This window comes from Hoplias malabaricus, chromosome 4 (genome assembly GCF_029633855.1).
Source record: "Hoplias malabaricus isolate fHopMal1 chromosome 4, fHopMal1.hap1, whole genome shotgun sequence".
NCBI classification, from domain to species: domain Eukaryota; kingdom Metazoa; phylum Chordata; class Actinopteri; order Characiformes; family Erythrinidae; genus Hoplias; species Hoplias malabaricus.
The window spans coordinates 6,185,099-6,211,074 of NC_089803.1; the positions used below are offsets into that span (position 1 = coordinate 6,185,099).

The following is a 25,976-nucleotide window of genomic DNA, read 5'->3' on the forward strand; positions in this document are numbered from 1 at the left end:
CAGTTCTTCTAAAATTAGACCGGTTTAAAGTACACAGAAATTGTGTAGCATATTAGAGGAAGTGTTTTATTATTATTTTATTATTTTCTTCTTCTTCTTCTTCTTCATTATTATTATTATTATTATTATTATTATTATTATTATTATTATTATTATTATTCCAAAACCTTTTTAAAGTCATTCTTGAGAGGTTCATTACCTTCATCATCTGTGTAAATATGTTCATCTTGACTCAGTCAAACTCAAGGACAACACTCAGCACTGAATCTACAGCTGAACTCATTCTCCAACAAGTAAAGGTTCTATTTTGGGGCTAAACATCTATTGGCAATTCACCAGAACCACAAACAATGCTAAAGAATCACACACATTGGACTATATTTATTTGTATTTACAGTGTGCAGTGTCAGTTATTCCCTCTGCCTCAGCATCATGTCTCTGGGCTGGGTCAAGCCACAGGACGACCTCTACATCACAGGCAGTGTTCTCCATTGATTAGAAATGGACAATGGATCCTGTGGTCTGTTGAATCCAGCCTCTAAATGAATCCACACCTACGTCGTCACATTCTGCATCCATTAACTGGAGAAGACTGTCCCAGGTACAGGGCAAATCAGCTGTGATTTAGAGGGAGGACACAGTGATGTTCCTTCAAGCCCCCTGTCCCCAGTTCTCCTGATGTTTGTGGGAATCAAACCAAGGACACTCCTGTCCCAAGCCCACTTCTCTAACCATTACAGCATGGCTGCCCCCAAGAGAAAGAAGTGCAGAGTTCCTGGAGGTTCTGTAATAACGTGTAGATGAAAAGAATGAATCTATGAAGACCCTCTTCCATCCCTTTGCTCTAAAAATCTATTTATTTCATAATTATAATATAGAGGAGGTATCAGATATTAAACCTAGAGAACTGATACTAAACTTGATCTTAGCTGAAAGGCAGAGTAGTGATGAACCTCCCACTGAAATGTAGCTGGTGCAATGTGGACAATATCAATCTAACACATAATCACACAGCCATTCTGTGATCAGGCCCCTGTCCTGCTCAGCTCCCCCACTACATTCTGTCCTCCCCAGACATGTCCTTTTACTTAGAGTTAATAAAAGTGTGGTGTAAGTGTTATTTTATTGTTATTATAAATGTACAGTTACTGTAAATTGAAATGTATATTTAGTGTTACTCTAGTGTTTCTCTTGGTGCAGTCTTAGGCAGAGTCCAGTGTTAGTGTAAGACCAGCAGGAGGCATTTTTACTGGTTGTTTAGTCTTTTTCACTGAGACAAAAAGACATCAGTGTAAACTGATACATTCATCATGGAGCTTAAACATCATCTGTTTCCATCACCTTCACAATGTGTGAGAGCAGCACCACCATTTTCTAAGATTCTGTTTCTGTTTTTCTTCAACTGAACTTTCTTAAATTACACACTGCTTCAATAGCAGAAGAAACCACTCAGTGTCTCATTATTTCCACCTGCTCTGAACCAGTCTTGGACAGACATTAGATCTGCTGGCATCTCCCATAGTGTATTCTCTAAGATTCACCCAAAACACTGTTACATTTAATTTTGAATAATTAACACTTTTCATATTCTGTAACATTGCTGTAACACAGTGGTGTCACCCATGAAAGACTTGACCACCACCTGCTGAACAATGAATTAACAAATGAAACACTAGGACTATGACACTGTGACAGTTCTCATCAGCACTAAGGGACTGAAACCAAGCTCCAAACAACTGAACTCTACACATCATTTTACACACACCAGTAAAGAGAGAGAGAGAGAGAGAGAGAGAGAGAGAGAGAGAGAGAGAGAGAGAGAGCAGTGAGGTGAAACTCAGATTTACATGAACAGTCCTGAGTCGTCCTCTTTCTCCCAGAATAGAGCAGCACCTTCACCAGATGTTCAGCTTCATTTAGTCAACTTGTCCGACTTGAGGGTTCTCAGACTTATTTAACTTTAAATCTATTTGCAGATTTCTATATGTTTTCAGGTAAAAAATGTAGACAGGTTGTACACACCCTGAGCTCTCAATGCCTGATAAGTCAGATTATGATATTCCCACACCATGCCACATGTAACCATCGTTAATGTTCTTCAAAGAAGTCATCAAGTTGTGAAAAGGCTTTAAACTACACCTCATTTAAATACTCGAGTACCAATAGTGTTTTAAGAGGAAATAAGTGTTTACACAGTTTTTCTATTGCTGCCCTATATTTCATTTTACTGATGTTGTTGTTCTATCAAATTTAAAGTGGCTTGACATCAAAAAATCCACTGTGTACATAAATGTCCACTTCATGTGTGTGTTTCATCGTTTTATAAAACCAGAGAAGTAAACAATTTCTTAAAACACTGCTAACAGCAACAGTATTAAATAACTTATATTTTTATTTTTGCTATAATTACAGATGTTTTATTCACAGTTTTGCCTATTAGCAGTGAAACCATAAACCATATGAGTCAAGTCAAGTGAATGTTATTATCATTCCAACGACATACAGTTTACAGTACACAGTGAAACAACACAACTTTCCTCCAGGACCGACAAACACACAACATCTCACACAGGGCTAAAGTGCACGAGGGCAACATGTGCAACAACGCTAGATGCTAGAGGACTGCCTCATGACAATCATCTGGAACACTTCATGATGATGGGAGTGAGTGCATTGGGACAGTATTCACTGAGGCAGGACACAGGAGACATCTTTGACACGAGGATGATGGTGGTTGGCTTGAAGCACATTGGGATGATGGCGCTGCTTTGGGAGGTGTTGAAGATGGTCAGTGAAGATATGTTAGCTGGTCTGCACATCCTCTGAACACTCAGCCATGAATGTAGTCTGCTCCAGCAGCTTTTCCTGGGTTCATTTTACATAGAGTTTTCCTCACATTGACTCTTCATTGGGAGGAAGGGTGGTCTTCTTCAGCATTGTGTCGTTCTGCACCTCAAACCATGTGTAGAATTTGTTCAGTGCATTGGGAAGGGAAGCATCACTGTCCAGACGGAGACAGAACTGCTCTAAGAATCTGTAGCTTCTACAGTGTGGGAGTGTTTTCCATTATTAACAGCTGCAGAATCCATTAATATTGTGTTGTAGTTCAGAAATAGTTTGTGTAAAGAGTGAAGTGAGCTGTGTTTAGAGCAGGCTTTTGTATTAAATGTAAAGCTGGATTGTAGAGTCAGTGTTGGGTTATTAGACATGCATTATAGTTTAACTCATAACAGCCCAGACCCAGTTCACCATAAAGTCAAATTGTGAGAAATATGAAACAGGCCAAAAAAACAACATAGAACATTTTTTAACATTTCTTTCTGTAATTTGTAATTAATTTTGGGTTGAAATCACAACATAACAAACATCACAGCAACCATTTTCTAAACTTGTATTTGCACATTTTGTCCCTGAAAAGTGATCCGAGCGGGTCGTACAGTATGTAACACAGGACAGGTGACTAAAGCAGTTCAAATGTTAAAAGGTTTGGAACACACCTTTTATAAACACAGGTATGTTTTTAAAATAAACATTTCTATGTATTCACCAATCACACCGTCATTCTATAAATGAGGTCAAACAAACACAAATTCACACACTGTCACGTGACTGCATTCAGAATGCTCAGTAAATGTCACTTAGGGACGTCATGATTTAAAGTGAAGGATAAAGCTGTGTAGGGAATTTTCCAGACCTCATCAAATGTTCGGGTTCTTACGGGCTAAAGATTTGGTAACACTATTTCTAACGTTGGCTTCTTAACAGTTAATTAACATTTAACAAGCAGGTAACTCACTAATGACAAAGAAATAACCAAAACCAAGAGTAACACATCTGCTGTAAGAACTCACAAATGTGTAAAATGCTATGTATTTATTTAATGTATTTTAAGATTGCTTAAATAGGTTATTAACTGTTTATATATTATATTATTATTATAATGTCCTAAACATTTATGCTGTAATATTCAGTTAAAAGCAGACTTCAACTGTCTGGATATGACATGCTGATCCTACAATATAAACAGGTTAAAATATTTAAATCCAGACTGGTCTAATGTGGTAGTCATTGCTAGTAAATGAACTCATCTGCAGTACTTGTACATGGTAGGATTAGTGTATATTCAGGTGTCCTGTTGATCAGAAGTCACTATAAACCAGTAATACATTTACAAAGAGCAGGTCAGGATGGAACTTCATCACTGCATTTTTGTTATGAATTCTAGCATTAATAAGCACTTCCTAAGGGTACGTCTGTAGTTATAAAGGGTGAATTAGTAACACTGTAGATATGGTCTTGCAAGTTCCTTAATAAATACTTTATTAATGTATGTTACTCATTATGAACTACTTCCACAACAGTAAATGCTTGTAATAGAGAATGTGTACATTCTACTTTAGTTTTACAATTGCTAAATAAAGACTTTCAGTCCAATATCCAGTGAAATGTTACACCATGAAGGTAAAAGAAACTGCTGTAAACACACAGTGCTCCTTCATATCTACAATAATAGTGAAGATTCCTTGCAGCTTAAAAACTATAACTGTAATAAAGTGATTACTCTGAATGTCTGTTAAGTTAAAAGTATTCAACACACTGTATAAATACCTTTATAATGTTTGTAAATTCTCTTTCATAAAATATGCTAATTGTGACTATTAACTGCTTATTAATCATTAATAAACTGCTTGCTAATAGACTGTTAAGAAGCAGACCTTAAAACAAGTTTTACCAAATATTCTTATTGTTATCATAGTTTCCTTCACCAAAATAAATATGATGATCTTTCCTCAGTGTTGTTAGAAAGATGATTTCCATAGAGAGGCTCCAGTTTGCATCATGAGCCCATGCTTCAGTGCTCTGCTAGTGTTTATAGTCCTGTGAGTTTAACACTTCATGACTGAGAGCTGCTGCCCCACAAACTTCACCCACAGCAACCATGACTTTGGTCTCCATCTTCATCTGGACACTGGCGCTCTGGACGAGAGGTAACATCACTGATTTTCTTTATGGATATTTGTTTCTGATATAAAACACGTAATTTAAATCTTATGATTTGCAGTTACAGTGAACACATGTACATATAAAGTTAAATAAATACAAGCAAAATAAATAGTAATAATAATAACAATAATATGAATCATTAATTAATTAAAACACCTGAGCACATTTTGAATAATTTGACAAGATTCTTTAACAATTAAAGAAAAATATGTACAGTTTTCTAAGTGTACTTATACACATTAACTTATTTATACTATTTATATTTACTCCTTCCTTTAGGGTCCAGTGGTCAGGTGACTGTGACTCAGACTCCTTCAGTTAAAACTGTTTCTACAGGACAATCAGTCACCATCAACTGTAGAACCAGCCCTGCAGTGTATCGCTGGAGTGATGGAAAAGAAGGATTACACTGGTATCAGCAGAAACCTGGAGAAGCTCCTAAACTCCTGATACATGGGGCCTCCAGAAGACAGTCAGGTGTTTCAGATCGTTTCAGTGGCAGTGGATCTGGATCTGACTTCACTCTGACCATCAGTAACGTCCAGACTGAAGATGCAGGAGATTATTACTGTCAGACTTTTCGCTGGATCAGTGGCCTAGAGTTAACACGGTGAAAAAGAGTCGTACAAAAACCTCCCTCAGTCGGAGACTGCACTGCTGCAGCTGCACTCTACTGCAGGTGCTGAGGGGGAGGATGATACACACAATAACACACTCTGTGGAGGAGAGACACACACCTCACTAACACACACCTCCACACACAATAACACACTCTGTGGAGGAGAGACACACACCTCACTAACACACACCTCCACACACAATAACACACTCTGTGGAGGAGAGACACACACCTCACTAACACACACCTCCACACACAATAACACACTCTGTGGAGGAATGTCTCCAACATGATCACACACACAGTTCATTTTCACAGTTTGTTGAACCACTGAAATGTTAATGATCTCTCTCTAAATCTAATGCTCTGTTTATTGAACTTGTAAGAGATGATCACCTCAGTTTCTCAGTAGAGTGTTCAGTGCTAAACACGTCATATCTGCAGGTAGGTGTCCACTTCTGTCCACTGGATATTTATGGTGGTCTCCTGAAGGTCTAAGAGATTCCTACAGCATCCAGAACATTATCAGTCTCCTATTGGACTATGTCCTGTACAGGGGGGGGAGCTAGAGATTGTCTCTTGTTTGTGCTATGGGGTAGTTTGATTGTCAGTGAGTGTGGTCTGAAATGTAAGGCTTCTCATTGGTGCTGGTCGCCACAGTTTAAGTTCTACATCATCCCTGACACACACACAGTACCAGCTCTGCAACAAGTGCAGTTACATTTTGTGTTAAACACAAGGTGAGTTACACAGACATATGTGTAAAGTACACAATCCACACACACACCTCTGAATACACAGTAGAAGATAGTTCTACTACGGCAAAGGCTTACACACCAGCAACAAGAAACACACACACAGCTTTGTGCACATTTCAAAATCAAATCAAATCAAAGTTCAATTGTCATATACATAGTTATACACGGTACAACTTGCAGTGAAATGCTTTTATGACTGTCCACACACATTAACAAAACTAAGAGTTAAGGAAATATGAAGTAGAACCAAATAAAATACATAGACATTCTCAGAATAAACATTAAACTAAAAAGAATTAAAGCTAAAACTGTTCAACAAAGACACAAGAAAAATTCGTTAATTCATTGTCTGAAACTGCTTATCCAGTTCAGGGTCGCGGTGGGTCCAGATCCTACCCACAATTACTGGGAACAAAGTGGGAAAACACCCTGGAGGGTCACCTTTCCTTCACACACTCACACATTCACACCTATGGACACTTTTTGGTCACCAATTCACCTACCAACGTGTGTTTTTGAAGCATGGGAGGAAACAGGAGCACCAGGAGGAAACCCACATGGACACTGGGAGAACACACCAAACTCCTCACAGACAATCAACCGGAGCAGGACTCAAACCTACAACCTCAGGAGCCTGGAGCAGTGTGACTAAGACACTACCTGCTACACCACAGTGATGCCCCATTTAGCATATTATTTTTACTTCAAATGTAAACTTAGCAAACTTCTTTACAATTGTGTCACTGTCAAAAGCACAAACCAAGTACCATTTCTTTTTGAACTATTGCTTACACAAAGCCCCTGGAGAGTTCAGTTACACTTGCAGGAGAACTGTGACAGTCCAGCTGACAAATTCAGGCCAGCATCCTGCTGTTGTTTAAGGGGGAGAGTGTCCATCCTACCCAAACTGAGAGTGACTCTAACTGTGTTCTTTTATTGTATTAAGGACTCAACACTGGACAGCCTGCCTTTGTGGCAGATGGTGTTTCTATTTTTTTCACATGTAATAGTCATGGAAGGGTAATGGCATCGATCAATTGTTTGGATGGTAACTTTAGCTCTATAAAAAGGGGGGTAGGAGAGCTTAGCGAGTCGTTTGCCCTTAATTTAATAGCTGCAGCTAAGTATTTTAGTGAGTTAGGTCAATGTTTGAATTTGTGAACCATTGAAATGAAATCAAGTCTTTCTGAAAATAAAATTGTGATTGTGGAAAACTTTTGTCTCCAACAAACGAACTGAAAACGAATTATAGTTAAAGGGTATTACTTTATAATCCCATTTTTTCTAGTGGGCATCATCCCTCTTATGACCATTGGGGTTTGGTACAGTTTTGAAATGAGGATTGGTTTATAATAAAGGTGTGTTAAAAGTCTATTTCTCTCTCTCTGTGTTCAGTTGGTGGAGGCTCAATTCCAGTTCTGTCTGTAGAGGTATTAACAGCCTGTCACAGTGTCGTGGTTATTTTCTTTTGTTTATTAATCAGATATTCACATAAACACCTTTCAGTCACTTTGGGAAAACAACAACTTTTCAGGGTCAACTGATCAATGAATAATCTACAACTGAACTATGAATATTTCTGCATCTGTAGATATTCCTCAAAATTCAGATGGAGATGTTTAATTTGCAGTGTGGGCTGCTGATTTGATAGACACTGATTCAATATGTATTCAAGGTACCTTATACCCGTTAAATCACAGTAATAAATATTATAAATAAACCAGTTCAAATAAATGTGCAAAAAAGCAAATAAAAATCACCTTTAAAACAGAAAGCTATTCAAATAAAATCAGGTGTAGAGCTCCCCCTCCTCCACTGAGCAGACCATGTCCCCATAACACCACTCTGACTCAAAGTCCAAGTCATTCATGCTTTTATAAAAAATTGAAATCTATTCTTATCCTCACTCTAACCAGCCTCGAGAAAATCTGTACGGTGTCTTTCTGCCCAAGTGTACTGCGAGTTCTGCTTGACCAAGGACAAAATTCATCAACTGACACTTGAGTCTTTGGTTTCTGACATATTCAACTCAGAGGATAAAAAGCAGTGGTGTAAAAGTGACATTAAAATATATGAATACATTCTGTAAAACACTAAAAAGAGAATGCAGCCTAAAACATTGTGTAAAAGCATGAAACACTGTCTCTCTTTGAGTACAGAAAGGACACTCGTGTGAAACTCCTGGGTTTAAAAAAGAAAGAGTTCACAGAGATAATGCCTTGGAGGATTCTCCATTGAAGTTCAGCAACTTCTTTGGTCAAAGGTGGTTTGTATAAAACCCTCCATTCTGGCTTTGTGTCGTTATCTAACACCAGCTCCCTGTGCCACGGAGGGTCAGTCCTATCATCCAACCTTTTCTTATTTAGAACTTTAAACAGGCTCTATATAAAAGCTTTCCACTGACCAACCCCAAGACCATTCTGGCTTCCCCCTTACACTCCAGGAGCAGGCCCCAATAGTCACCCAGGTTCAGAGTGATGGAGCACTTACGGAATGGTTCCCCCTTCACGAGTTCAGCTCCTGTAGCACAGTCCTTCAGGAGGAACCGGTCCTCAGTGGTGAGGGCTGATCTCCACCTTTGAAAGATTTGACGTGCCACACGTAGGGATTTCATTCCCAGCCATGTATCCAAAGTCTCCCTGTCAGTGAGCCCAGGACTGGCGAACTCCCCCAGCTGCCACAGCTTTGTGATTCCTAATAGGATCAGGATCGTGGGAGGTTTGGCCAGACGGGCTCTGTGAATCAAAGGTGCTTCCAATAACTAGCACAAAGAGGAGCAGTTCTCCTTGAGCAAGGTAAAAAAAAAACTCCCATATTTTAAAAAGTCCCCTGTAAAATGCAAGAATTCCAGTAAGGTCGAGTCTCTTAACATCCAATAAAAACAGGGCCCTATCCAGGCCTGTACACCCCACTGTATGTAGTACACTGCTGACAGGTGCACTCCATACGGTGTCCTCAGGGCCAGAAAGAAGTCTCAATAAACTGCAGTCTAAAGGCAGCAGTTCTACTGGCCAGATGGATCAGCCCTGTCTACCCTCATCCTGAGGCAGGTGAAGGAGTGTTTGTGGCACCCAGTACAGGCCGTCCCAAACAAAATCCACCAGCACCGATTGGATATCTGCCAGCAGATTTGGGGGTGGGTCTACACAGGCCAGTTTGTGCCTACAGCGAAGACGCAGCAAGGTTGTTTATGACCAGTACACGTCCCCTATTGGGCATTCTAAAAACCAGCCAGTTCCATTTCAATAGACATCTCTTCACTGTTTCAAGAACCCCCTAAGAGTTTTTATTCATAAAATCCCTGTCCCCTATGTACACCCCTAGATACTTAAATCCTGCTTTTTTTCCAAACCAGAACCCAGCTGAAGCAGCACACGAGCAAGCGGCTGTAAAGCAACCTCCTGTGAGTCCAACCATTGGGACATGATGAAACAGACGACTTTCCTCCACTTCCACCACCACCATCGCCTGAACTCTACCCTGATGTTCAGCAGCTACTCAGGGAACTGGACCATAGGCTGAAAGGAAACATCCCACTCGCATATTAAATATTAGCTCGCCCTTCAGCGGCCCACCCAACCAAGGAGAGACTGTTCAGGACTATATGGTTCACTTGACCAGAGTTCACACAGACTTCAACGGACTGGTCGCACCTGCAGCAAGAGCGGTTGATGTAGAACACGTGACCCCGTGGGAAGCACATCTGCACAATAGTTTCCTACTGGGTCTAAAGCCAGAACTTTCCAGCACTATTAAACAACATTGTGTGGGGTATTCCAGACAACCCCTCAGAGTTTTAGAAGACCACGCCAAGCATCACAAATGACTTCTCAACACCCAAACGAAGAAGAAAGAAAAAAATCGGGCAGACACTTTGGATCAAGTCATGACAAGGGAGGGGTCGAGGGTGAAGCAGAGGCAGGGGAGAGGATTTGCAGGCAGTGGGCCAGCTTTCCAGCCAAACGTGGATCAGAGAGATCAACACACCACTAGAAGTGACGGGCGGCGGAGAGGCAGGGTGGTGAAACAGGACCCACTGACACAGTGAAAAGGATAGTACCCACTTCTTCTCCCCTATTTTCATTAGTGCAACAACTTGCAACATGCAGACTGTTCAGTAATCATAACTAATGAATTTTATTGTGAAACACAAAAGGGAAAAATCTCAAGCATTAATGGGAGTGGTGGGAGAAGTGGTCAGAAAAAAAAAGTGTCCAGGGTACGTTTACATGTGGCACAGTGTTGATGAACAGGGGGAAACTGTAAGACATCTTCTATCAGAAGCAGAGAAAATGGTGTGAACTACAGCACTCATATGGAGTGTGAAGGGAAATTTTAAATGTATCAAGGACATTTTTTTCTGTTTTAACAAGCACAAGATGCAGCTGGTTCATAGAACTTTGTTTCTGTATGAAACTGTTATCTTTTTCTCCCTGATAGGTCCAGCAGGGGGTAGTTTCATTTTGTCTGTTTCTCTAAAACAAAAACATAACTTACAAAGTGATACATTCTTCCTAGAGATTTAACAGCTTCTGTTTCCAATATCTTCTCAACTCATGATAGCAGCACTATCAATTCCAAGATTCCTTAAACTGAAATATCTTTAATGAGACAATAACTGGTTCAATAGCAAGAGATTTCAACCCTCCGTATATATTCATTCCTCTACACAATGAACCAGATTTGGGCAGGTATTTTATCTGATGCCATCTCCCATAGTTCATTGTCTAGGATTCAGCCATGGTGGTTTAAGGTTTAATCTTGGATCCTCAATGCTGTTCATGTTTTTGTAAAGTTCCTGTAAAAAAGTGGTGTCACCCATGAAAGACTCGATCACCACCCGCTGAACAATGAATTAACAAATGAAACACTAGGATTATGACACTGTGACAGTTCTCATCAGCACTAAGGAACTGAAACCAAGCTCCAAACAACTGAACTCTACACAGCATTTTACACACACCAGTAAAGAGAGAGAAAGAGAGAGAGAGAGAGAGAGAGAGAGAGAGAGAGAGAGAGAGAGAGCAGTGAGTCAGAGAGAGAGAGAGAGCAGTGAGGTGAAACTCAGATTTACATGAGCAGTCCTGAAACCTCATCTTTCTTCCAGAATAGAGCAGCACCTTCACCAGATGTTCAGCTTCATTTAGTCAACTTGTCCGACTTGAGGGTTCTCAGACCTGTCCGACGCAACTGGTCCATTCGTGGTCACTATGAGAACTTTCCTAACTCTTAATTTAACTATCATCAGATGAAGAGTTTTTAAAACTGTTTCAGAACTGTTTTAAAACTGTAATTAAAACATGTTAATGTCTTCATACGGAGGAATCAAACTGACCCCAAACAAGCTGCCCATCATGATCTGAATCAGTGCTGGGGATATTTCTCTCAGCACAAATCAGTGTGAATTTGAAAGGAGTTTATTACTGAATATCAATGTTTATAAAATTCAGACTCTTATTGTGACACAAGCACTAATTTTAATGTTATATGTAATAAACCTAACTGTTCATTTACATTATGTTTTATATAAATGTGACATTATTTGAATTACACACTAAAATAATGAATCACGTGGCACGGTGGCGCAGCAGGTAGGTGTCGCAGTCACACAGCTCCAGGGGCCTGGAGGTTGTGGGTTCGATTCCCGCTCCGGGTGACTGTCTGTGAGGAGTTGGTGTGTTCTGCCCGTGTCCGCGTGGGTTTCCTCCGGGTGCTCCGGCTTCCTCCCACAGTCCAAAAACACACGTTGCAGGTGGATTGGCGACTCAAAAAGTGTCCGTAGGTGTGAGTGTGTGAATGAATGTGTGTGTGTCTGTGTTGCCCTGTGAAGGACTGGCACCCCCTCCAGGGTGTATTCCCGCCTTGCGCCCAATGATTCCAGGTAGGCTCTGGACCCCCCGCGACCCTAAATTGGATAAGCGGTTACAGATAATGAATGAATGAATGAATGAACAATGAATCACATTCAGTTTAGAAAAATAACTCTGGTTTGTATTTGCTATTTATATTTAATTTTAAAACTCTTCAAATACAATTGTAACACAGTGTTAGTCTGAATTTACTGTATGTGGGTCTTTTTCAGTAAAAGTGATGAGAAAGATTAAATAAGTCTCATGTTTAAACAGAATAAAAGTCCCTTCATTTTCAGACTGAGTTTTGCTCCTTCACTGAATGTGTGACACAGTGCTACATTTCAGTGAAGAGTCATTGTCCATAAACCTACATCACTCATCACACTGTTAGTGATAACACTGTAAAATCTGTGTGTGAGGGGTTTACACACTTTACCCTCAAAACTTATTCATAAAACTCTAACATTTCTAAATGAAGATCTATCTCTGAACTAAACCTTGTTTTCTAAACAATCTAAACATTTCTATGTGTTTATTATGGAGGTGTTTGATGGAGGCATTTCCATAGAGAGGATCCACTTTGCATCATGAGCCCATGCTTCAGTGCTCTGCTAGTGTTTATAGTCCTGTGAGTTTAACACTTCATGACTGAGAGCTGCTGCCCCACACACTTCACCCACAGCAACCATGACTTTGGTCTCCATCTTCATCTGGACACTGGCGCTCTGGACGAGAGGTAACACACTGGATTATCTAGGAGATCTGTAGATCTGATCAAAAATAGTGTATGTATTTACCTTTTAGATGTTACAGTAAATCAACCTGAGAACATATCAATTAAAATAGAACTAAACTGAAATAAAAAAGGTTTTAAACATAAATATTTTTAAATATTAGATGAAGTACTGTAGAATATAGTTATTTTACAAAGTACCCAACTTTATATATATATATATATATAATTTTTTTTTTTTTCATAGATACTTGTCAATTATATGAAAATATTACTTATTATTTTAAATTGTTCTATTATTATTACTATTAATATTGATTCACACTTTATTTCATTTTCCATTAGGGTCCAGTGGTCAGGTGACTGTTACTCAGATTCCTTCAGTGAAAAATGTCTACAGGACAATCAGTCACCATCAACTGTAGAACCAGTATTGGAGTTCACAATGGTGACCGTATGGCCTGGTATCAGCAGAAACCTGGAGAAGTTCCTAAACTCCTGATCTCTGTGGCTACCACTAGACAGTCAGGTATTTCAGATCGTTTCACTGGCAGTGGATCTGGATCTGACTTCATTCTGACCATCAGTAACGTCCAGACTGAAGATGCAGGAGATTATTACTGTCAGAGTGCACACAGTGGACCAGTGTTCACACAGTGAAATAGAGTCGTACAAAAACCTCCCTCAGTCAGAGACTGCACAGAGACGGCACTGCTGCAGCTGCACCCTACTGCAGGTGCTGAGGGGGAGGATGATACACACAATAACACACTCTGTGGAGGAGAGACACACACCTCACTAACTCACACCTCCACACACACAATAACACACTCTGTGGAGGAGAGACACACACCTCACTAACACACACCTCCACACACAATAACACACTCTGTGCAGGAGAGACACACACCCCACTAACACACACCTCCACACAATAACACACTCTGTGGAGGAGAGACCCACACCTCATTAACACACACACCTCCACACACACAATAACACACTCTGTGGAGGAGAGACACACACCTCACTAACACACACCTCCACACACAATAACACACTCTGTGGAGGAGAGACACACACCTCACTAACACACACCTCCACACACACACACACACACACCTCACTAAGAGAGTTCAAGATGTAAGTCCAGAGATGTGCAGATCTTTCTCCAGATGGATGTCCAGTTCAGCCACATGAGTTTCTCTGAGAGTTCCCTAAAGATATGGATTGTTTTATTATTCAGGCCAATGGCCATATTCAGTATTTTTTTAATCAGTCCCCTCCTGAAATGTTGCTGCTGCCCACTGGAGGCCAAGAAGGCATTATTTAAACAGTTATATTCAGTACATCCATTCACAAATCATTTTATGCAAAAAAGTAATAATATATTCATATATCACTTAATAACATCCATTCTGTGATCATGCCCCCTGTCCTGCTCATCTACTCTAGCATATTCCTTCCCTAATCATGTTCTTTTACTGAGAGAGTGTTAATGAAGCTAAATGTAAGGTACCAATCACATTATCACACATCTCCAACTCTGTTATATGAAGCTGAATACATCTGCTTATTTTACAGCTTTAATTACAATTTCCAGTTCCAACTTAAATGTTGCAGTAGCCACAAGCACCTAAATGAAACTGCGTCAATGTTTAAGGTGAAACTCTACATTTACTTAAGGGGGTGTTAACCAACCAACGGTTTCCAACAATCTCAGCTTGGGTACTGGTTCCAAACGTTGGGGTGTGACAACCACAGGACACTGGGTAACACTCATCATAGGCTTAAGGCCACAGATCCTATGTGTGCTGTCATGAATAAGTACTCACAGGTCAACATACAGACAGTGTTTCTGAACTACAGCGCATGTTACTTCATGACTGATGTCACTGAGGATCTAGTTGAATTTGTAATGATGTACTTGAGCGATATGTTTATTGAAATATTTAACTGTGGTGTTTGAAATCTCTGTAGCCTGCATGTGAAGACAATGCTGACGTGATGGATACGGTACGGAAGCAAATCTGTCTCATCGGATTTTGAAATATTACCACCTTTGAATTTGTAGCACTTATTTTTTTTTTAAATAAAATTTTTCTTCATCTTCTGGATATCAATAGTCTGTTATATTGTGTCTTTAGTGAACCTTTCAGATTTTTGAGACACTTTGAAAATAAAGAGATAATATCTGCGGAAGGAATCTAAACGTGTAGTTTTTCCATGGTATGGAAGTTGTGTTCATATTTTGCCATCTAGCATCGACAGAATGCAAATAGTGCAGTATTTAAGGTGAAAGAGAAAATCCAAATGAATCGATTGCTCATCCTTGGTGTCCCAGATGTGTATCTGAATTTTTTGTAACTCGTATTTTGGTATCTGAATTTTGTTTACCGGATTTGAGCAACTTCAAAATATATTGTTTGAATTTTTTTGAGCTTGAATTTTTTTATCTGAATTTATTAACCTTGAATAATAACAGTGAAAATGTGTTCTTGAAATTGACGGGTTCTATGCATAATTCCAGTGCAAAAAAAATTCAGTGCTACAATTTCAAAGGTGGTAATATTTCAAAGTGTGATGAGACAGATTTGTTTCCATAATACGGTACATAAAAGCCACTCAAGTTCTAGTCCTGTTATCAGCCACAATGCTTCTGATTTGGAGGTATTTAAAATTGCTTTCATATCCATATAGTGATTGAAATAGTAATGGTAGTGCTGCAGCTCATTGTGGTCAGCTGAAGTTATCTCAGGAGCGATTTCACCTGTCGTCTGATAAAGGTGTGATAGATCATTGTTGTTGATTGAGGCCTTACAGGTGGTAAAAAGTTTAATGTAAACAATACATTTTCAATTCAGGGAATAATCTTCAAATTTAAGAACAAATATATATAATAAATGATGTCTATATGCATTAAATGTACCTGAAAACAGTTTTTTGTTTGGCTTAATGGGGACACTTAACGTATTTAATTTTTTTTTTTTTTTGGCAGAAATCACAATTTGTCATCTTTAGAAATATCTTGGAAGGATAATAAGAGTGAGCTTATAGAGGCTCACTAGGTCACTCTTTATGTCAACTGCCGATGTCAATACCATGCATGAATTTTGTATTCAGGTGGCACTTTGTATTCAGGTTGTTCACTTGCATGTACTGCTTTGTCAGTCATTAATATCCTCAGATCCACAGGTGCATTTGTATATGGGGTTTTTATATTCTGCTGTTGGACAAAAAATGTGTCAATTTTGCAGTGTTTGACAGCTGTTGGTTTGGTGTCTGTTAAAACATTTTTATCATAATATTAATAATATTATTTTTATCATAAATATAATAAAATTATCATGGGTGGCGCAGCAGGTAGTGTCGCAGTCACACAGCTCCAGGGACCTGGAGGTTGTGGGTTCGATTCCCGCTCCGGGTGACTGTGAGGAGTGTGGTGTGTTCTCCCCGTGTCCGTGTGGGTTTCCTCCGGGTGCTCCGGTTTCCTCCCACAGTCCAAAAACAAACGTTGGTAGGTGGATTGGCGACTCAAAAGTGTCCGTAGGTGTGAGTGTGTGAGTGAATGTGTGTGTGTGTCTGTGTTGCCCTGTGAAGGACTGGCGCCCCCTCCAGGGTATATTCCCACCTTGCGTCCAATGATTCCAGGTAGGCTCTGGACCCACAGCGACCCTGAATTGGATAAGCGGTAACAGATAATGAATGAATGAATAATAAAATGATCTATCATAAACTTAAATAATCAACAATATGACAGAACAGGTTTACTATATGTAAAAAATGATGTCAATGTATGATTTTGCTTAAATATCTAATTAAGGTAGTCTAATCACTAGTTTTCCTTGGCCCGTCCTGTCTATTAATAGTACTTTGTACCTCAAAAATAATCTGAAATGGCTGTAGTATTGTATCAAATCAGTGCAATCTCAAACTGATAAAGTTAGTCAATTGTGTTGTTTTACTCAAATCCAGTGGTTCTCAAACTGTCCCTGATAGCAAGGAGAGAGTGGACCACATTTGGCCCACTGAGGGCAAAATTGGAGGCCCACTGATGTTTTGCACAGCATTTTCTGGGCGGACCACAGGTGATTAAACAGAATTTTAGACATAATACCACATTTTCCATTTACAGTACAATTTACACATTTTTCCTTCATTTGATTATGTCGTTATTCTTTATAAATTATATTAGTAAATAATAGTAATCCAGGACAGTATCAACATTTTGAACATAATCATTTTATATCAGGCATTATTATATATATCATATTTGTTAATAATATTTGTATTAGTTTGTTTTCCAGAGTAAAAGTCTCTTTGAGTTTAAAATATGTATGTGTAGATAAAAAAATAGTTATATCCTGTACACAGGCCAGTAATCTTAGTGGTTCAATGGTGGACCAGCAGTCTACAGTCAGTGATTTGCCAACAATTTTACACCAGTGGACCAATATATGCTCACTGTCTGGGGTGTTACAGGTACAACTAGTGGTACATGAAGCAGCAAGTGGTGGTCATGTGACCTCGAAAAAATTACTATTCAATTTAAGTGTTAATAAATAGCTGAAAATCTGAAATTGAAATATATTTATTTGTAAACTATATAATGGTTCACTATTTTCATAATTAAGCTTAGTTTCGGTAAATGTAGTTTGTGTAAGAAAAAAAAACACAAAATGGGCTCAAAAGAAATGATATTCAGTCTGTAAGGGAAGGGCTGGTGCAGCTTTCCCCAGATTTTTATTTCTAGGGTGAGAATGCAATCTCCCAGTAATTTGCAAAATCCATGAAAACATAGCCTAGTTTCAAATGAATGCTAGAGACAGATGTGAGTAACTGGATTTTATTGCAAAAAAATGGTAAAGTGGAAACAAGGAAAAACTGAGACCCACCCAATGAAATACTCTAAAGCCCAGAAGGGCTATATCTAGAGGTATAAACACTTAGCTGAAGGAAAATGATGTGTCCAATCTTCCAGTCATTAGAGTCCTCAAATAGAATAGGCGTCTCCTTCACCTACTGCTACAAGCAAAGAGAGCTGCTGTGACCTGCTTCAAGTGGCTCACTGTTGTCATTTATAGTCTCTTAAAGCCCATATTAATGTGACCTCTCTTCATGTTTATATTTCTTTCAAAATACTTATTTCCCCAAAATTGTATATCTTCTCATAAATGTATCATTTTGTTTAAAACATTCAATTTAAGCCTAGTTTTTCATTTTAGCTCTGTTTGTGAGTAATGATTAGTCTCAGCCACAGACACTCCACCCATAAGTAGACAGTCTGATACCTTCCGTGCATTAAGCTGGCCTGACTCTCAGTATTCTGCCTGTGCCTGGCTATCTGTCCATGTGTGGTTTTGTACTGGCTCTTGTGAAGCTCTGATGTGAATCAAAAACTGCTTCTTCCTACAAGTCATTCCAAAATACAAAATACACAACTTACAACTGGTCCTTCTGTGTTTCAGTCAATTTTCTTTTCCTGCAGTAGTAGGTGGTTCTTGGCCAAGTCGTGAAAGATACCAAACTCTCCCTAAAGAATCTGGCAATTCTGCTCTATCTGCATCTGATGCCAGCGATGAAAGCACATCAGTGGCTTTGTCCGCTGTTTAATTTGTAACTCCAAGCTAAGCTCCAGACTATTCTCCTTGTAGAGTGCTTTTTCAGTCACACCACAGCTTTGTGAACAGGTGTTAAGACATTGCATGTACAGGCTAACCAGCACTTTACAGAGGTGATCCAAACTCTGATATGTAGGCCATATATCACAGCTCTAGTAAGGAGCACTCAGCTCTCTCTCATCCATGATTCACTTCCTTCTGACACTACGTCATTTGTTGACCAAGAAAGAACTACTCACTTGGTGGTTATTCATGCTATAAGCAAAAAGAGTAATGCTGGGAGAATGTATAACAAAAACAGCATTGCTTGTTACGTGGCTTAGCTTTTTCAAAACTTGCAAGACACCTGGAGTGTAAACATTCCAATGAAATAGAGGTAGCAAAGGCACTAAGTCTTACAGAGAAAGGCAAAAGCAATTAAAGTATGTGCATAACAAAAGTAATTTTGAGCACAATTCTGATGTGTTGAAAGCAGGGAAAGGAAAACTTATTCTTCGCAAGTTACCAAAACCACTCTCAGAAGGTGAAGATTTCATTTCTTGTATATACTGCCAGGGGTTGTTTTCAAAGAAAACATTGTGGGACATGTTAAATTGTGAAAATTCAAGCTAGGAGGAACCAAACCTAAACCTGGAAAAAACAGAGTCCTGGCTCGGTGCTCTTTCGCAACACCTCCCTCATCAGGTGTAACTGATGTTTGGAAACTTAAAAGTGCCATGAATCAAGATAAAGTGTCACTTGTTGTCAGGAATGACCAGTGTATTATTGAGTTTGGAATGCATCTGTATAATAAGTATGGATCACACATAAAATGCATGAATACATTCAAAAGCTCAGGGAGCTCAGATGACTTCTTATATGCACACAAGAGTTTACACATCTTACATGTGTTAAATATATCAATCTTCCTTAAAATGTCAAGTACATAGTCAATGCAGTTAAGCACACAGCTGGTTACCACAAAGACACGGACAAATACGAATCACCAAGTGTGGCTGTAAAACTCGGACACAGCTTGAACAGGATTGCCATGCTTGTTGAAAGCAGTGCCACCATTGAAGGAAATGGAAAAAAAAAAAAATACCAGCTGCAAAACAGGCTAACAACTTACAAAAAATCTATGGCTCCAAATGGCATAAATATCTTTTAGCTAGAAGAGTCAAGGTGGAGTTCTCCACAGTTGCTTTCGTTCACTGAAGATGTGAAACTTAACTTATCTTGATAAGCAGGAGAACCGTTACCATAAGATGGTGTTAAAAGAGCCTTCCTCTCAGCACTGATCACAATTAGCAAAGGTCTCACTAACACAAATCATGCTATTTATTCAGAGAGATGAAGGAGAGGTTTCTCAAATGCCCTTGTCTGCTTACACTTCCAGTGCTTCATTTTACCCTGCTGAAAACTCGCTTTGGTTGCACTGCATTTCTGATTGCAGAAGCCCAAATATGTGTTGCAGTGAGCCATACCTCTGTTCCTGCTTCACTGTCTCTCTCTGGAAATCTTCTCCCTTTCCTCTTGTGCTTTTACAATTTTTTGGACCATGTCACACAAGTGTTCTACACTCACTGTAATCTGACTGGACCCTCTGGTTGTTGCTATAGGCACAGACACAGCCCCCCACCCATTCATATTCATATGATAATAGCACGCTAGTCCATCAGCACTTTTTAGAGGATTATGACCACAACACAACATGTGGAAATGAACAAAAAACAGAAGACTGACATACATATTTCTAGCATATTTTTGTTATTGGGTTTGTGCTGAATATTAGCATGTGTAAGTTTTTGGGAACAGACATTTTTAGGTTAAAATGTCAAGGCATGTCAGATCACCCCAGACATTGCTGAAAGGCTTCTGACTTCAGAGGGTTAATTACTCTTTATCTTTCCTATATGTTTCTTTCAGGTGATTACCCCTCCAAACTTACCCAGGATAATCATGGAAATTTCTAGCCACCAGAGAAAGGCTCACCCAGCAGTGTGTCTACCCCTATAGGACCAGAGGTAAGTACTCCAATATCTGTATGTTCTTATTTAATAATATTCAATGTTAGGGTGTAATATGTGTCCATCATCTTGGTGATAATCAATGCCACTTGACTTCATCACATACTAAACATAATAATCCAAACACAGCAAATAACACAGACACACACCACATAAACATTGCACACTCTACAATCACTGCAAACTGCACAAACATACACCACACAAACACTGCACACTACACAAAACACAATCACTTCAAAACCACAGCACACTACACAAACAATGCACATAACACAAACAAATCACAAACACATACTGCACACTTCACAAACAACACAATCAGTGCACACTCCACAGACACACATGGCACAAATACCTCAAAATTTTACAAACACAACATGCACAAACACTCACCTACATTTTGTTTGTAAAGTGTGTACCCAAACTGTACCCCTCAAGTTACATTTTTTAAATTAAGTTTGTGACAATTGTAGTCATTTAAATACTGTTTACACAGACTGCATTACCAATGTAGGTCTCAGCCAAAGGGTTAATCTAATTTCTCCTCCAAATCTCACTCAGACCCACAACACTACAGATTCATATCAAAATAAGCTTGCTCTTCCATAGCTCTGACAATGGTTGTCACTCCACATTATACACTGTCTTTAAAAAGGAACATTGTGTGAATGATGAAATCTTATCTCTGACATTTGAACTTTTTAAAATCTAAACTTTATTACAGTTTTTCTCAATTGCCAAGACAAATTTCCTGAAACCATGCATCCATTTCGCCAAACTATAAACACAAAACCCACACACTAAATTCACCAAACCTCTGACTCTTCCAGCAAAACAAGCTATTACCTCAAAACCATTCAAGCAGTGCTCAAAACCAAACAATGTTGTCAAATCAAGCCTCGAGTCAATCAAAATGAAAAACAGCACTGAACAGTCATCATACACAACACCAAAAAAAAGGAAAACATAATGATCAGATCATGAAGCTATAGAAATAATCTTTATTGTCCACAAAGGAAAATGCAGTTTCAAAACAAAACTCTTGTTTAACAAAAATGAGTATGTATGTACTGTGTAAAAAATGATGCAGCATCATGTCGATGTGCTGGGTCAGGCCACAGGACTTCATCTACATCACAAGCCACATTCTCCCTGGCCAGGCAGCGTGGGAAATAACTCCTAGTATGCCAGATCCATGCTTGGCATGCATCCACCCCTATGTCATTACAGGACAGTTCCATGGCCCCTATGTCATTACAGGACAGAACTCCTGGACCATTGAACCATTGTCTGACCTGGACGGCATGGTGAAAACTCACATTGTACCACACAATGACATAGACAGTATGCCCTGTGTGTTCATGATCCTGCTGCTCATGCCCTAACACAATATATAAAAGATCACTCAAAAATGCCAAGAGACATTGAGTGTTGTATGGCCCCAATGTGGCATGATGGTGGAGAACCCCATGATTGCTGATGGCAGCACATAACCACACTGGCCAGGGACTGCACCAATGGCTTGTTGACCAATCACATTCCTGCCTCTCCTGCTCCTTTTGGTGAGATTGAACCCAGCTTCATCTATATAAATATATTTATGTGGATGGTCCAGTTGAAACATTCTCTATGAAAAAATCTTTCTGAATGTAAGTGGTACAGAAATATAGACTTGTACTGTGGAGTAGACTGCAGTATTGAACACCTACCTGTACATACTGGAATCTTTGCTCCTTGACCCCTTCTGAGTTGCGGTCAGAAAGTACTCTGTACAGTTGCTTCATCCGCATTCTGTTGTATCAGTGATCAATGGTGAAAAGGCTGTTACAGATGATGCCTTCACAGTGGACATGGTGGTAGATATATATATGCAAGCAAAATTCCTATAATCTATGCTGTGAAACAGAAAAAAATACAAACCGGATTCCAAAAAAGTTGGGACACTAAACAAATTGTGAATAAAAACTGAATGCAATGATGTGGAGGTGCCAACATCTAATATTATATTCAGAATAGAACACAAATCACAGATAAAAAGTTTAAACTGAGAGAATGTATAATTTTAAGGGAAAAAATATGTTGTTTCAAAATTTCATGGTGTCAACAAATCCCAAAAAAGTTGGGACAAGGCCATTTTTTACCACTGTGTGGCATCCTCCCTTCTTCTTACAACACTCAACAGACGTCTGGGGACAGAGGAGACCAGTTTTTCAAGTTTAGAAATAGAAATGCTCTCCCATTCATGTCTAATACAGGCCTCTACCTGTTCAATCGTCTTGGGCCTTCTTTGTCACACCTTCCTCTTTATGATGCGCCAAAATGTTCTCTGTAGGTGAAAGATCTGGACTGCAGGCTGGCCATTTCAGTACCCGGATCCTTCTCCTATGTAGCCATGATGTTGTGATTGCTGCAGAATGTAGTCTGGCATTATCTTTATGAAAATACAGGGTCTTTCCTGAAAGAGAGGACGTCTAGATGGGAGCATATGTTGTTCTAGAACCTGAACATAGTTCTCTGCTCATGCCACAAGCACTCATGCAACCCCATACCATCAGTGATGCAGGCCTCTGAACGGAGCGTTAATAACAACTTGGGTTATCCTTGTCCTCTCTGGTCCGGATGACATGGCGTCCCAGTGTTCCATAAAGAACTTCAAATCGTAACTCATCTGACCACAGAACAGTCTTCCATTTTGCCACACTCCATTTTAAAAGACCCCTGGCCCAGTGCAAACGTCTGTGCTTGTGGAGCTTGCTTAGAAATGGCTTCCTCTTTGCACTGTAGAGTTTCAGCTGGCAACGGCGGATGGCACGGTGGATTGTGTTCACTGACAATGCTTTCAGGAAGTATTCCTGAGCCCATTCTGTTATTTCCTTGACAGTGACATTCCTGTTTGAGGTGCAGTGACGTTTAAGGGCCCGGAGATCACGAGCATCCAGTAGAGTTTCACGGCCTTAGAAGAAGGCGTTCACATTGAATCTCCATTGGTCACTGATTTGGTGCTCTGAAACTGCCCCTGGGACCTAGCTACGTCCACCCACCAGCCTTCAAGCTCTTTTAACCATGGTGGAATGAGTTTTCCCACAGGGATTGCGTCAGGGAATACCCCAACGTGGAATAACGTGTTGCACTAGAATCTTTGCTACAGCCTGTGCATCTTGCTTGCTGGAAGGGAAACGTTCCACCCATTTGGGGAACATGTCCACTACCACCACACAATACTTCTTTCCCTCACATTTCAAAATGTTCAAAAGGCTCATGGGATGGAGGATGTGCTCCTCGTGTTTGTGGACTCTGGTACTGGTCCACTACATCTACAACAATGACTGTCAATCTTGGGACTCAGTTTAACCCTGCGGCTTGATGCTGCTCGCTAGCCTGTGTGCACCCTTGTTTTACTTTTTGTCTGAGTTGTTTTGTATCTTTTTTTACTGCCCTGTTTGTCCTTTGATATATTTTGTCCTGTGTCTTAATTTTGTTTTATTCATATTGACTTTATAAATAAAATGTATTATTATTATTATTATTATTTTAATAAAATGTAATGCTATGAGTAAACCTTATATTGCTTAGTAAAGGTATAACTACCTGAAAATTTGTCTGAAGATTTGTTTTCAAAATCCTCACCACTACTGCTGTCTGTGACACTTAAATCTGAAAAACATTAAATTGTACAAAACCTCTTTGCTATAAAAGGTATCATTTGACTATTACATTCTCTGCTATTTCTATCATGGTGCTTATATTAAAAACTAATAATAATAATAATAATAATAATAATAATAATAATAATAAACCGTTATACAAAAGGTGATGAAAGCTAATATATCCATTTATTTTTCACCAATATGAAATCTGTCTAAAAATAAATACCTGAAATTTCATCCAGAGTTTTCATGAGTTTGGGTAGCTGGCCTTTTTCCATGGCAATTAACAGTTTAGAACTTTTGGCCACTTGCACAGTGGATTCTGGCAATCGATAATATTCCCTGTGAATTCTGATATTATGACCCATGAAGTCAGCAAGCTGGTCAAGTTCATTGTTCTTTAAATTCAAGATCTGGGAAACAGTAGCCACATGTTTCCTCAGTTGAGTTGATCTAAGGTGTTCAGGATTTTTAGCACCACAGCCACCAGCAAAATATCGAAGGCAGTCCTGTCCCCTATAATGACTTAAACATTTGGGAATCCCAAAAAGCAAAACATTTTCTATAGGAACATGACAGTCCTGTCTTTTTTCAGCAATCATTGAGAGTGCTTGCACCACGTCAGGGCTAAGGAGAACAGCTACCCTGCAACCTCGTTTGCCTTTCAACTCAACTCTGCTAAAATGCTGGCAGAGTTTCTGTTCCAATTCTGTAAGACCCAGAGCAACATCATCATGGACTTTTGCTTGATCACAACTTAAAAAGTTCTCAAGCGTCATTTTGGACACCTCTCCAGCATGCCTCCTGTTGAATAAGATCACCTGTGGTAACGTGACTTTGGCTAGCTCTGCATATACACTTGGTGATGGAACATTCTTGAATTCACAGATTGCATGCTGTGCCTTACACTCAAGGTATTTGTGCAATTTCTGTACATCCTCAGCTACAGGAATTGTTGAAGGTTTATTGAATTTGCTTTCCTGCAAAATTGTCAGGGCAGAGGCAGAAAGGTTTTCAGACCATTTTGATTCAAGCAGCTTCTCAAATGCTTTGGCTGATTTTCTCAGCTCATCATCATCTGACATCAGTGCTCTACAGTGAACTATATCACAGACTTTGTGCAAGGAGTGCCCAAGTTTTAGTGCAAGGCTTGGTGAACTATAGGTGTTCCTCTCCTGATCATATCCTGCCGTTTCCTTGACACAAGATCACTTTTTCAAAATTAGCTGGTTTTATTGCTTCTTCCAAGTTATGAATTGATGCTTTATTGTGAAGGGTAATGACCAGTCTTCCTAGTTCACTAAGTTGTTGTCTTATATACTCATGTTTTGTAGTATCATGGCCATGTTTGCTAAACAAGGACTGGGCCAACTGTAAAATGCAGTCATGTCTCACAACTGCTGTGACCTCATCCTGATTGATGTTTCTCAACATTCTCCAAACTCCCTCTGATATGTTCGGCATCAGTGAAGAGCATGCTGCACCTAATCCAAAATCCTCTTGCCATGATTTTCTTCATCTGAGTTATCCCTGTAATGGCATCTCCTTGCATGTCTCCATAGTTCCTTCCTAACAAAAATGCCACTACAATACATGCAGAATTCATATTTAGTTGAATCACCCTTAGTTCGGGACTTTCATTTCACTTTTAAAGAGCCCAATCCCTGTGATATTGCAGAACTACTACATTGAAAATTGCCCTTATTTCTAAGTTTTCTAGCATTATTTTC

At 39.4% G+C, this 25,976-nt stretch overlaps 1 non-coding gene and 1 gene segment (V, D, J or C); one reads left to right on the forward strand and one right to left on the reverse strand.

Annotated features, from left to right (window-relative positions):
- Positions 1-25,976, forward strand: part of LOC136693763 (Ig kappa chain V-III region MOPC 321-like) — a 74,474-nt gene that overhangs the window by 17,448 nt on the left and 31,050 nt on the right.
- LOC136695765 (U2 spliceosomal RNA) lies at positions 760-949 on the reverse strand. Its single transcript, XR_010802359.1, has one exon. It is a non-coding gene; the product is annotated as a U2 spliceosomal RNA (small nuclear RNA).